At 38.8% G+C, this 11,095-nt stretch overlaps 1 protein-coding gene across 7 annotated transcripts in view; it reads right to left on the minus strand.

Moving 5' to 3' along the window:
* PCDH7 (protocadherin 7) overlaps positions 1-11,095 on the minus strand; it is a 1,090,234-nt gene that overhangs the window by 1,019,617 nt on the left and 59,522 nt on the right. The gene's annotated exons all lie outside the window — the stretch shown is intronic.

Below are 11,095 nucleotides of genomic sequence, written 5' to 3' on the forward strand. Positions count from 1 at the left end.
TGTACATGCTTCACTGTCAGCAGGGTGGGAAATCTAACTGAATATGGATATGTCCTATCTGGTTTACAGTTCATAGACTTGGGAAAACATTGCTTTTTAAAGTGCTGAAGTCACACCCATAAATAAATCATGTATACATTAAATCTTGAGAGTAATGATTCAGCAGTATAACTTTTAACAACTACATACATACCTACTCCCACCATGCATCTATTTTGCTCACTTTAAACCGTTCTGAAATACACACTATACCCTGCATGTGGAGATTAAATCCACCCATATTGACTGATGCAGACTCACTCCAAAAAGTGACTGATACACTCCGCAACAGAAAATTGCACAGAAGACCTCTCTGCTCTAACAATTTGGGAGGGGTATAAGTATATCCTCAGAGGGGAACTTATCAGACTAGGGGCACATCGCAAATGTGAATCCGAAAAACAAATTGAAAAGTTAATGTCCAAGATAGCTCCATTATAGGTACATCATAAACGTTCAATAGGGGCACTAACAGCAGAGGAACTTCTGGAGGCTCGTCAAGACCTTCAGAATTTACTCGATCTAAAGGCGAAATGCTCCCTTTAAAAAAAATTTAAAAAAGAATCTACTACAGACATGGGGACAAAGAGGGAACATTTCTGGCTAGAGCGTTGAAGGAAGCATCTTTGAAGGACAATATTCTGGCAATTAAATCGGAAGAGGGATCACTGGATAATCGCATGGATAAAATCGCTGCTAGCTTCCAATGGTACTACTCCAAACTTTATATTCCGCAAGTGCATAAACCCTCTGATATTTAGGGAGAGAGGCAGCACATAACCCAAGATTACTTTATCCAAAGTGGTATGCCAATGCTTTCTAACGAGGATGCGGGGTCCTTAGAGAGTCAGATATCCTTGGAAAAATTAACATCTGCGATTAAAAGTCTTAAGCCTGGGAAAAGTCCTGTCCCAGATGGCTTTATGGCACATTACTATAAGTTTACTAACATTCTAGAATAACCGATACAGCGTGTGCTAAACTTCCTAATGGACCCCCACCAAATACTGTACTTACAGGCCTATATCCCTGCTAAATCTTGATCTGAAACTACTCGCTAAAATTGTCACCAACTGTCTACGCACATTTCTCTCTCAGCTGATAGATCCAGAAGAAGTTGGGTTTATGCCAGGGAGGGAATCTAGGGATAATGTAACAAAGATCCTTAACTTGATCCATCATTGCCGCCAAACTAGTTTTGAAGGCTTTCTCCTGCCCACAGACGTGGAGAAGGTCATTGACAGAGTGTCCTGGGACTTCTTATTAGCCACGTTTTCACATATAGGTTTGAAACCTCATATGCTTACCTTCCTTATATCAGAATCCAATATCTGGATTGAAGATCAATGGCATCCAGTCAGAACCAGGCTTCATAAAAAACGGCACTGTCGCCCATGTTATTTATACTTCCATTAGAATCATTTATCTGCACTGTTAACATGACCTCCCCAATCTCGGGTTTCAAGATAGGCACCAAAACATATAAAATTGCAGCTTTCACGGATGACTTCTTCTTCTTAATGCAACCGCACACGTCGGTCCCCAATTTACTACATGCTTTCACCATTTATAGATACATCTCCGATCTCAAAATAAATTATACCAAATCAGAGGCCATGAATCTTATCCTTTCCATGAGTACAGTGACCCAGGCATGACAGAACAACTCCTTTAAATGGTTAGCTAGTGCGCCAAAATATCTAGGAATCTGGCTCACACCCATGTTCACCAACATTTTTTCCCATAATTTCAAACCAATGCTACACCAGATAGAACAAGACCTTTCCAAATGGTTGCTTAAATATTTTTCCTGGTTCCGCAGAGGCGCAATTGTTAAAATGTTATATCTTTTTCACACATTGCCAAATGACATACCGGTCAGTTTTTTTAAGCAGTTACAATCTGTACTTTTTTTATGGGCGCATAAAAAAACCCTGTATCAATCTTCGCTTAATCTTCACTCACTTATGAAACCCAAAATCGTGGTTTGGGTTTCCTAAATTTTAGGCTATAATATTATACCACACATCTGGCCAGAATTATCAATTGGCATTGACATGCAGCCAATAAGGATTGAGTGTCTCTAGAGGAGAGTTTTTCAGAGGACCCACTGAAATTTTCCCCATGGATCCCCAGGTCCAAATGCCCTCTAGATCTTACACATCAGCCTATTATCGGAGTTACCTTGAACGTTTTCCATAAAACTGCCCCACTCCATCACATATCTATCACTTTTAAATAACCCTGACCCCCCCCCCCCCCCCCCCCCAGGAATGGGCTCAAAAATATTTTCCATGGCAGACACAACACCTCTGGCCAGATTTTACCTTATAACAAGTTGCTGGCTAACCTCTCACCCTTTCCAATCACACACACTAGAATTATAGGCAAATTTGTCATTACCTACTCTCCTCTGATAAAAAAAAGAGATGTGGTCAGGGAATCTACTTTGATTGAATCAATCTGTTTGAACGGCGACCAGATCGAAAAAACTACTTCTTAGTATGTTTTAAACAGTTAGATGCTGTAGACTCAGCCAGGTTCGCAGGCAAGTGGGAATCCGCATTTCAAACCCACTTCTCAGACCCACAGTGGGAGAATGCATGTATTCTAGCACACACATGTTCAATTAGAATGAGATTACAAGAAAATTCATACAAATTGCTATCGCAGTGGTATGCAACACCAGTAAAGGTGAGAAAATGGTACCCGATTGCTTCGGATCTGTGCTGGAGAAGTGGTGAGCCTAGGGGAGACATGCTGCATATCTGGTGGAATTGTCCTAAGATAGCTTCCAACTGGAGTAAGATCCATGATTGGATCCTTCACATCACTGATACTAAAATTAAGCTTACCCGAACGTGTTATCTTTTGCACATCTCTCACTATCCCCTGTGGAGATATAAGCGATCCTTGACTAAACACCTCCTAAACGCTGAAAAAACCTTGATCCCCAAATATTGGAAACTGTCAAAAGTTCCGTCAATCAGAGAATGGGTTCGTACAGTAAACCATATGATAGCCTGATAACAGGGTGAGTGACCTCCTGAGCAATTGATAGACCAAAAAAAAACCTGCCCATTCTACCTTTGCTATCCATGATTCACTATTTTAAACTAGCCTGAACCAGTGACTCCTTATTGGGTAAGCTAAATTATTTTTCTACTTACTCTTCCTCCTGAGCTCACACTACCCTTGTTAAATTCTTCTCTTATCTTAATCAAGGTACTCAGCCCCCTCCTACCTATTGGAGGCGGTGGACTTCATTCCATTTCACAAAAATTTTAATTTCTATAATTATGGAAAAAGATTTTCTGTTTATCGTTAATAATTCTTGACTTCAATGTCTGCATAGTTTGAACTGAATTTGTAAACAATTTTGCTGAAGTTTATATTTTTTTTACATTGTACGCACTTTAATTGAGGCCTTTCTATGCTTAATAAAACCTTTTTACTGGAAAAAAAAAGAAATTAACAACCATGTCCAACATATCTTGAATATAGTGTTGACACCAATATAAAATAGAAGATAAAGTTGAACTTTAGTGTCAGCCATTACATTTAAGTTAAATGCTTTTTAAGTCTGGGGTGTTACATTGAATGGATACTTAACATATTATGTACTCCCTCAACAGCCGACACTCCTTTGCTCTCAGAATATGGGAGATCCTTTGATGTCCTCATGTACAATGTAGAGTCACCAATCCTGAACTGTAAATAACAAATTTGGCGAGGAGACAGCTACATGACCAACAAAGAGGAGAAGCTTAATTTGACCAGTAATCTGGCAGGTAGGATGTCTTTGGGAGTGAGGAATGCGGTAAGTATTCCTCTTTTTTACACTTGCCCCCTCAGATTAAACAAGCATTTTTCCCTTAATGAAAGGAAAGTCCGGATGGCTGCACACCAAACTGAGATCCAAATGCCTTTATTCACATAAAACCAAGTAGGCCATAAAACAAGTAGTCAGGTAGTTTGGACCTGACTGGTATGAACCCATGTGAACTGGCTACTAAATGTCTCTATCTATTCTAAAGTGTTCACTGCACTAGGAGCAAAACCACATTAACATCATGTTTCTTCAAACTTTTTATCCATGTAATAAATTCTACCAGTTATTCAATCTAACGCTTGTCACTGTGATCCTTCTATAAAATCTTGGCCTATTACACCCCCTTCTATTTTGAGGTCACCATCACTGGCCACTCTTATTGGTGATACTGATTTCAGTAATTAAATCATATAGAGGTTGCCTTAAAGTGGTTGTTGACCTCAGACATGAAATGTGAACAAAGCATATCCCTCTATAGTGTCTCAATCCACTAAGTGTAATTTATCATTGCTGCCTACTTCCTCTGCTGTAAACAAGAGTCACTTTTTACAAATTTTCCAGACACCAAAAGAAAAATGGTGGGAGAGCACAGCCTGTGATTGACAGCCTCCTCCTTCCCTCCAATCAGTTCTCAGAGTTCTCCTCACTGATGTACTGTAGCTTAAGCTCTCTGCCCCCTGCTCCTGTGTAAATGCTACACTTTGAATGGATGTACTGGAGAAACAACCACAAATAAACAGGTACAACTTATGTAGGAGGATTTTTTTTCATCTATGTCTATCACCTGAGGCCAGTCACCTCACTGAGTATATGTGAGGGTTGACAACCACTAGGTCTAGCCATTCTAGGTTATAACTTTCACACATATAATGCCTATGCATATGCATGCCCCATCATTATAAAAGCCACCTATTGATTTTCACGGAAAACAAAATAAAGGTCTATGTCAGTGGGCTTTGGGCTTCTGTTGATGCCATCAGTCAGACAAGAGTTTGAGATGCTTCTGAGATAATTTTCAATTAATTTTCAATTCATTAACAAGTGTATGTCCCTTGCAATTAACCTCCTGTGAACTGCATGATACCTGGCACCTACTTCAAGGGCGTTTTTGCATTCCCATTGACTAACCATAGTGTGCAGTAAAACCATAAGCCCAATGTGTGGTTGTGCTGTTTAGGTTTAGGTCCAGTGCTTTGTCTAGGTCTATAAAACTAAATTCCCTAAAGGAAAATTGTTGTTGGTCTCAACAACTCTTTTCACTGTGGCCTGAAATAAACTCCACATTGAAGATAGCCAGCACCAAGTAAATACTTCCAGGTAAATGTAAAACATTATCGTGGTGTTTAAGCTATTAGAAACTTTGCTAAGTATTTCATTAATGGTTAAAACTATTTTTAAATTACAAAAAACAATTAGCGGGAGCTATACATCCTCATATATGACTTTCATTAATGCATTGGTAAATTAGTTTAATTGCCCTTCTAAGCCTATAATGATCCTACTCAGGCTCAGACAGGGCATGTTTGCCAGAATAAAGACCAAACAGCTAATCTCTTTAAATTAGACGACATCTTGATGATAATTTCAGCTATAAAGTTCAATAAAGATTGTTAACAGTGTTTTCTTTACCAGATGTAAGTATTTTAGTATTCATAATATTAATGTCTTCTATAGACGTTATAATTTCTCAAAATACATTACATATACAAAGGCTTCAGGACCCAAGTTTTAATAAACCTGAAATTAGATTCGTAACATAAACACAAAATTATTTTATTTAGCGATCATGACATAAACTTGCACGCTCACTCTGAACACATATGTCTATGTACAGTACAGATGTTATGGAAGACTGTCTTGTATTTTGGGAATGATAGTGACAATCTATATTAGCTGATTGAATCCTGAAATCAATTAGCCTAGGGGAGTGATGGCGAATTTTGGCACCCCAGATGTTTTGGAACTACATTTCCCATGATGCTTATGCACTCTGCAGTGCAGTTGAACATCATGGGAAATGTATTTCCGAAATATCTGGGGAGCCAAGGTTTGCCACCACTGGCCTAGGGGTTTCTGCAGATTCAGAGGACCACCAACATGCAAATGTCTCCCTGACTAAATGTTTTGGACGAATTAGGAAACTTGCAATGTATATCCATTTATAGCTTTGTTTTTTAAGGCCACCTTCACACATGACATGTGCAGTGGATTATGGTGCGTTGTTGCATGCATGTTAGCAAGCCTTTGATTAAGGAACCCCTTTCATTTTGAATAAGCTGCCAAAATCCCAAAGCTGGACATGTACCTTTTCCTAATAACAAGCACAGAAAGAAGGTTTCCACCCATGTGTTGTTGTGTGCTGAAGCAAGTTTGTTGAGGTGCAGATGCAAGGTGTTGGGGTGCTATCCAAAATAAATGGCACACAGATGTGAAAACAACCAAAAAAAGCATCTAATTTCTGCAATGTATAAATGTTATTACAAAAAATGTGTAACAATAAAAACGTAGAGTATAAATAAAGAACAATCACCGTGTGCTACATTCAAATGACGGGTGGAATAAGTTCATGTTTGCACTGTGCTCTACAGACAATGCAGACATAATCCCTCGGCACTTCACAGCCTATACAGATGAACTCGCTGGCGCACTGTGTAGAAAATATTTATTGTGTCTAATGGTACAGTACACACAAGTAGCCAGTGGATTGTCAGCCTAGCTTTGTTTTGCACTGTGTAGAAATGAATACTTCTTGCAGCTTTATTGGCATCCATCTGCCCCTATTGCCTTTATTGGCATCCTTCTGCCCCTATTGCCTGGAGAGCATCTGCTGCCAGGCCCAACACTGTTTTCATTCTTTGTCTCCAATGCCTGAGTGTGCATCGCCTATAAAGCCTGGTACAAATGATGAGATTATCGGATGAATGATCGTCCGTCTTTTTTTTTTTTTTTTTTATGGCATGCTAGTCTCCATATCAAAAATGAATAAGTTACTACAGTACAAAAACACTCATATGACAGAATAAAAATGTGGAAGTGATGTAATGTATTGTATAGTATTTGTGTTGTAGTTTTGGATGAAAACTGCGCTGATTAAACGTAAATCGTACAATCTCTTATTGTACAAGAACATTTTTTGTGCTTTTTGTATTTGGATAATTTCATACAATCAGACTATAGTACGATCACTTTTAAAGCCATATTTTTTGTTTGATCATGCGTGCAGGCCTTAAAGTATAACTAAAGGCAAAACTTTTTTTTTTTGGATAGAGTGGAGAGGGATTAGAACACTGGTAAGTTTTTATTGCTGTCTGTGTCTCCGTTAGGGAGATTTCACTCCTCTATTTTTCCTATTTACCATTGTCATTAAAAGTAAAAGAAACTCCCACATTTTGGGTTGTCCCCAGATAGGTAATAGAGGGGAAATCTTCCAATTGGGACACTAGTTCTGGTGACCTGGGGGTCCCAATGAATTCCCTTTAGCTATGGGATGGGAAGTTAAGAGGAATCTCCCCAATGAGACACAGATGGTGAAAAAAAAATCTGACAGGGGTTATAACACTTCCTTACTCTCTCCAAAATGAAAAAAAAAAAAACTTTTGCCCATAGTCCTACTTTAAGGAGCTCATCTGATGTGTAGCGATTAATACATGTGCATATTAAGTAAGATCTTTCAAATATTTCAACATCCCTAAAGCAAACAGTAGTCCCTGTGCCTGGGTAACTTATCAAAACATAAAACCAAAGGTAAAGCTGATATATTTCAAAATGGTAAAAGTAAACACACAATGTTCTACTGTTGGTTACTTCATATCATAAATATGTCTTGGTGTGAATAATTGCTGATATTCTTGTTATCATTTCACTGTTAGACCAAATTCACTTTTAGTTTTGTGAAAATCCATACCATTTATGGCACTGATAGTGTGTGATGGCACTGGTATTTTGCATTGATGTAACACAAAATTCAACATGCATTTTGCTGCATTTCACAACATGTGTTTTGTATACCTTTAAGCCCTGTACACACAGACCGAATGTCAGCCAACACTGACTGGTTCAATAAGGCCCGTGTGTATGCCAGCCAGTCCAACAGAAGCTGGTTGTTTGGCTGGCTTCTGTTGGACGAGCATGCTGGAAAAGCAGAAGCCACCAAGTTCCTGAAAATATGACTAAAACTAAAACAATTGCAGAAGACTAAAATGGGACTAAAACTAAATTGCCATCTTAGTCCTAAGACTAAAACTAAATCAAAATTTGCTGCCAGAATTAACACTGAGTACAGCGGCTCCGACCTTCTGCCCTCTGGGTTGGAAGGAAAAAAATAGTATTGTGTACCAGGCTTTACTCAAGAACAGAAAAGTGCTGGCTGAGGGCTTTACAGTAAAGTGTGTTCAAAACACAGGAAAAATGCTTTATCTTTGAAGTAGAACTAAAGGCAAACATTTTTATTTCAAGTAGAATAAATAAGGGTTTTAATCCCTGTCAATTTATTAATACTATGCCATCTGTGTCCTATTGGGGAAGGTTTCTTTCACTTCTGTCCCTCGGCCATAACAGTAAGTGAGAGGATATCCTTCCAAAGTGAGTAAATTCTTGTTACTTGGGTCACCAGAACTAGTGTCCTCATAGGAATATATTTCCCTCTATTCCTGTTCTGGGGACAGCCCAAAATGTGTAATTCTCTTTTACTTTCAGTGATAACGGGGGCTCAGACCTCAATAAAAAATTTGCTAGATGTTCTAAAAAATTAGTGTTGCCTTCAGTTATACTTTAATATCTATGGCCCTCAAGTAGGATGTCTTTTATGCAGCCTACTGTCATGTTTGCATTTTTCGAGTCATTCATAAAATTATGTGGAGTTTTTGGCATCCATGTTCATTCATTTTCCCTGATTCCCCTATTATAAGAATAAAACAAGCTTTGCTTGCTTCAGTCCTGCAGGCAGAAAGCACATTTGCAAAGCACCATGCTGCTTTATAAATGGATCCCTTAGATGGGAATATGGGAATGGAGCCTCATAGACAATTTTATTCTGTACTTCCCACAGCTCAACACGTTTATATTGCCTTTATTATACTGGTTTACTTTGATTATTGTTTAATAAAATAAATAAAAAACCATGATAGACATGCAAAGTGGGGTATGTCTGTACTAGTTGGTGGTCAAAAGTGAAAACAGCTAATCTCATGCAAAAACGGAAGATATATTTTAACTAGTTTGCCTGAAAAGCTTAGCTGTGACAGGAAATATGACTCAATGTAAATCACATTTGTGGCTAAGTATTTGGGTGGGGGATGAAAATTATGAGAACATGTGAATGAACACGCATTAGCACTGCACACTTCCGGCTGCACTCCTAAAGATTACTCCATTATTAATGAAATCATATAATGCTGCTTGAAAACACTCACCACTGTATTGTTAACTTATACTGCTTAACAAGAAGTATTTTTGAAATTTCAAGATTTACATTATGAATAGTAAAAGTAGCATTTTCCAAATAAATATACTAAAGATCGTTTATCAAAAAGCCATATTACACAACATTGTACCATCGGTGCCTGGACAGATTCAGGTATCTTAGCATGGGATTATAAAAGAGAATCGGGCCCTTTCACACATGCTTTCTGATCAGGTCCACCTTTTTAAGGCAGACCTGATCCGGAGCTCCATGCAGCTCTATGGACCGCTGCCTACCACCAAGTCCACCCAGGTTAGTGTTCTTTTCTGTTTTTGCTGACTTAAGCTGGCCATATATGGTTCAAACCTCGGCCGATTCATCAGCAACCAGCCGAGATTTGAACCATGTATGGGCAGACTGATTGTACCCAAGTCGATACATCGACTGACTTGGGTAAAAACAGCATGTCGGATTTGTAGGATGTGACTATTGCCAGCAGCTATAGCCGCTAGAAATAATCACTAGTATTCTCGACACATCATCTATGGTAGGCTTTAAACGTGATGAATCAGGGGGTAACCTGATGTAAACAAACAACAGAATTAATTTACACCTGGCTGCCCATAGAGCTATCACAAGTCCACCGAACACAAATTGAATGGCCCCGGATATAAAAAAAACGGACTACTGCCTCATTCGGCTATGATTTACCAGGGGATCTGCTCATGGATCCCCTTTCGATTGGAGTGGAAAGCGCTCTATGTGAATGGGCCCAAAGTATACCAAGACAGTTTATGGTTGTATGGGCTAAATAACACCAACAAACTCTCCAATAAACTAGTTTAATTAACATTGGAGCCTAGAAGGTATGAAGGTATCTTCATGTCTTACTTCCACCACAAATCCAAAAGATAAGGGGAATGTGCCTCATTTCATTTATGCCCCCAATGCTATCTCATCGCTCCTTCTAAACCCAGGAACAAAAATGTAATGGTCTATTGCAGCCTACCAGTTCTTAGGTGTGGTGGCTGAATTTGTTTTTGTTTTTTTCCAGACTTTTTTCTCTTTATTTTTACCTGGTGATCCTACCACTAATAGATTTCCTCTCTTAAGGTGACAATGCTCACTGTCTATAATGTATCTATGGAGGAGAATGATTGTCATCCTAGGGTTGAAAGTATGTTTTGGACTACAGAATCCCTCCCTCTCTTCTCATTTCCATAACATGGGAGGGAGATATTCTGCGGTCCACACAGAGATGGAAACAGTGCTAGCTGACAACAGTGCAGTACAAGCAGAGAGCACAGGAAGTTAAGCTTGCCATAAGTTATACAATTTTCTTGTACAATTATCCTTTAGATTTACCAAAACCAATATAATAGGAGGTCAAACCTAAACTCTAATGCCTAGTACACACTGGTAGTTTTTTTTGACAGCTCTGGAGGAGCCACTGTACTAACCATGTGATGTTAATACACTGATGACCCCTGCTGTGCTATTATGTTCTGACCTTTTTGGTCAGCCGGCTTCTTTCTGACCGGCTGCAGTACACATGGGCTGAATGTCGGCTGGTTTCTATTGAACCGGCTGATGCTGCTTGACATCCGGCCCATGTTTACGGGGCTTTACAATTTGTATGCAATCAGGCAGGCCATTGCACTACATAGTTGAAGGTTAAAGTCTAAATGAAATTGAATAAAAAAAATAGTATAATATATAGACAGCTTTATCAGCTCACTAGATTTTTGGCAGGTATTTTTGCATTTATTGAACAAATATATGGAAATGCCTTCCGATTTACATTTAACAAACAAACCACTTTA

The sequence above is a fragment of the Lithobates pipiens genome, unplaced genomic scaffold, assembly GCF_037356315.1.
Source record: "Lithobates pipiens isolate NorthernLeopardFrog02 unplaced genomic scaffold, aLitPip1_a1.2 Scaffold_13, whole genome shotgun sequence".
In the NCBI taxonomy this organism is placed as follows: Eukaryota; Metazoa; Chordata; class Amphibia; order Anura; family Ranidae; genus Lithobates; species Lithobates pipiens.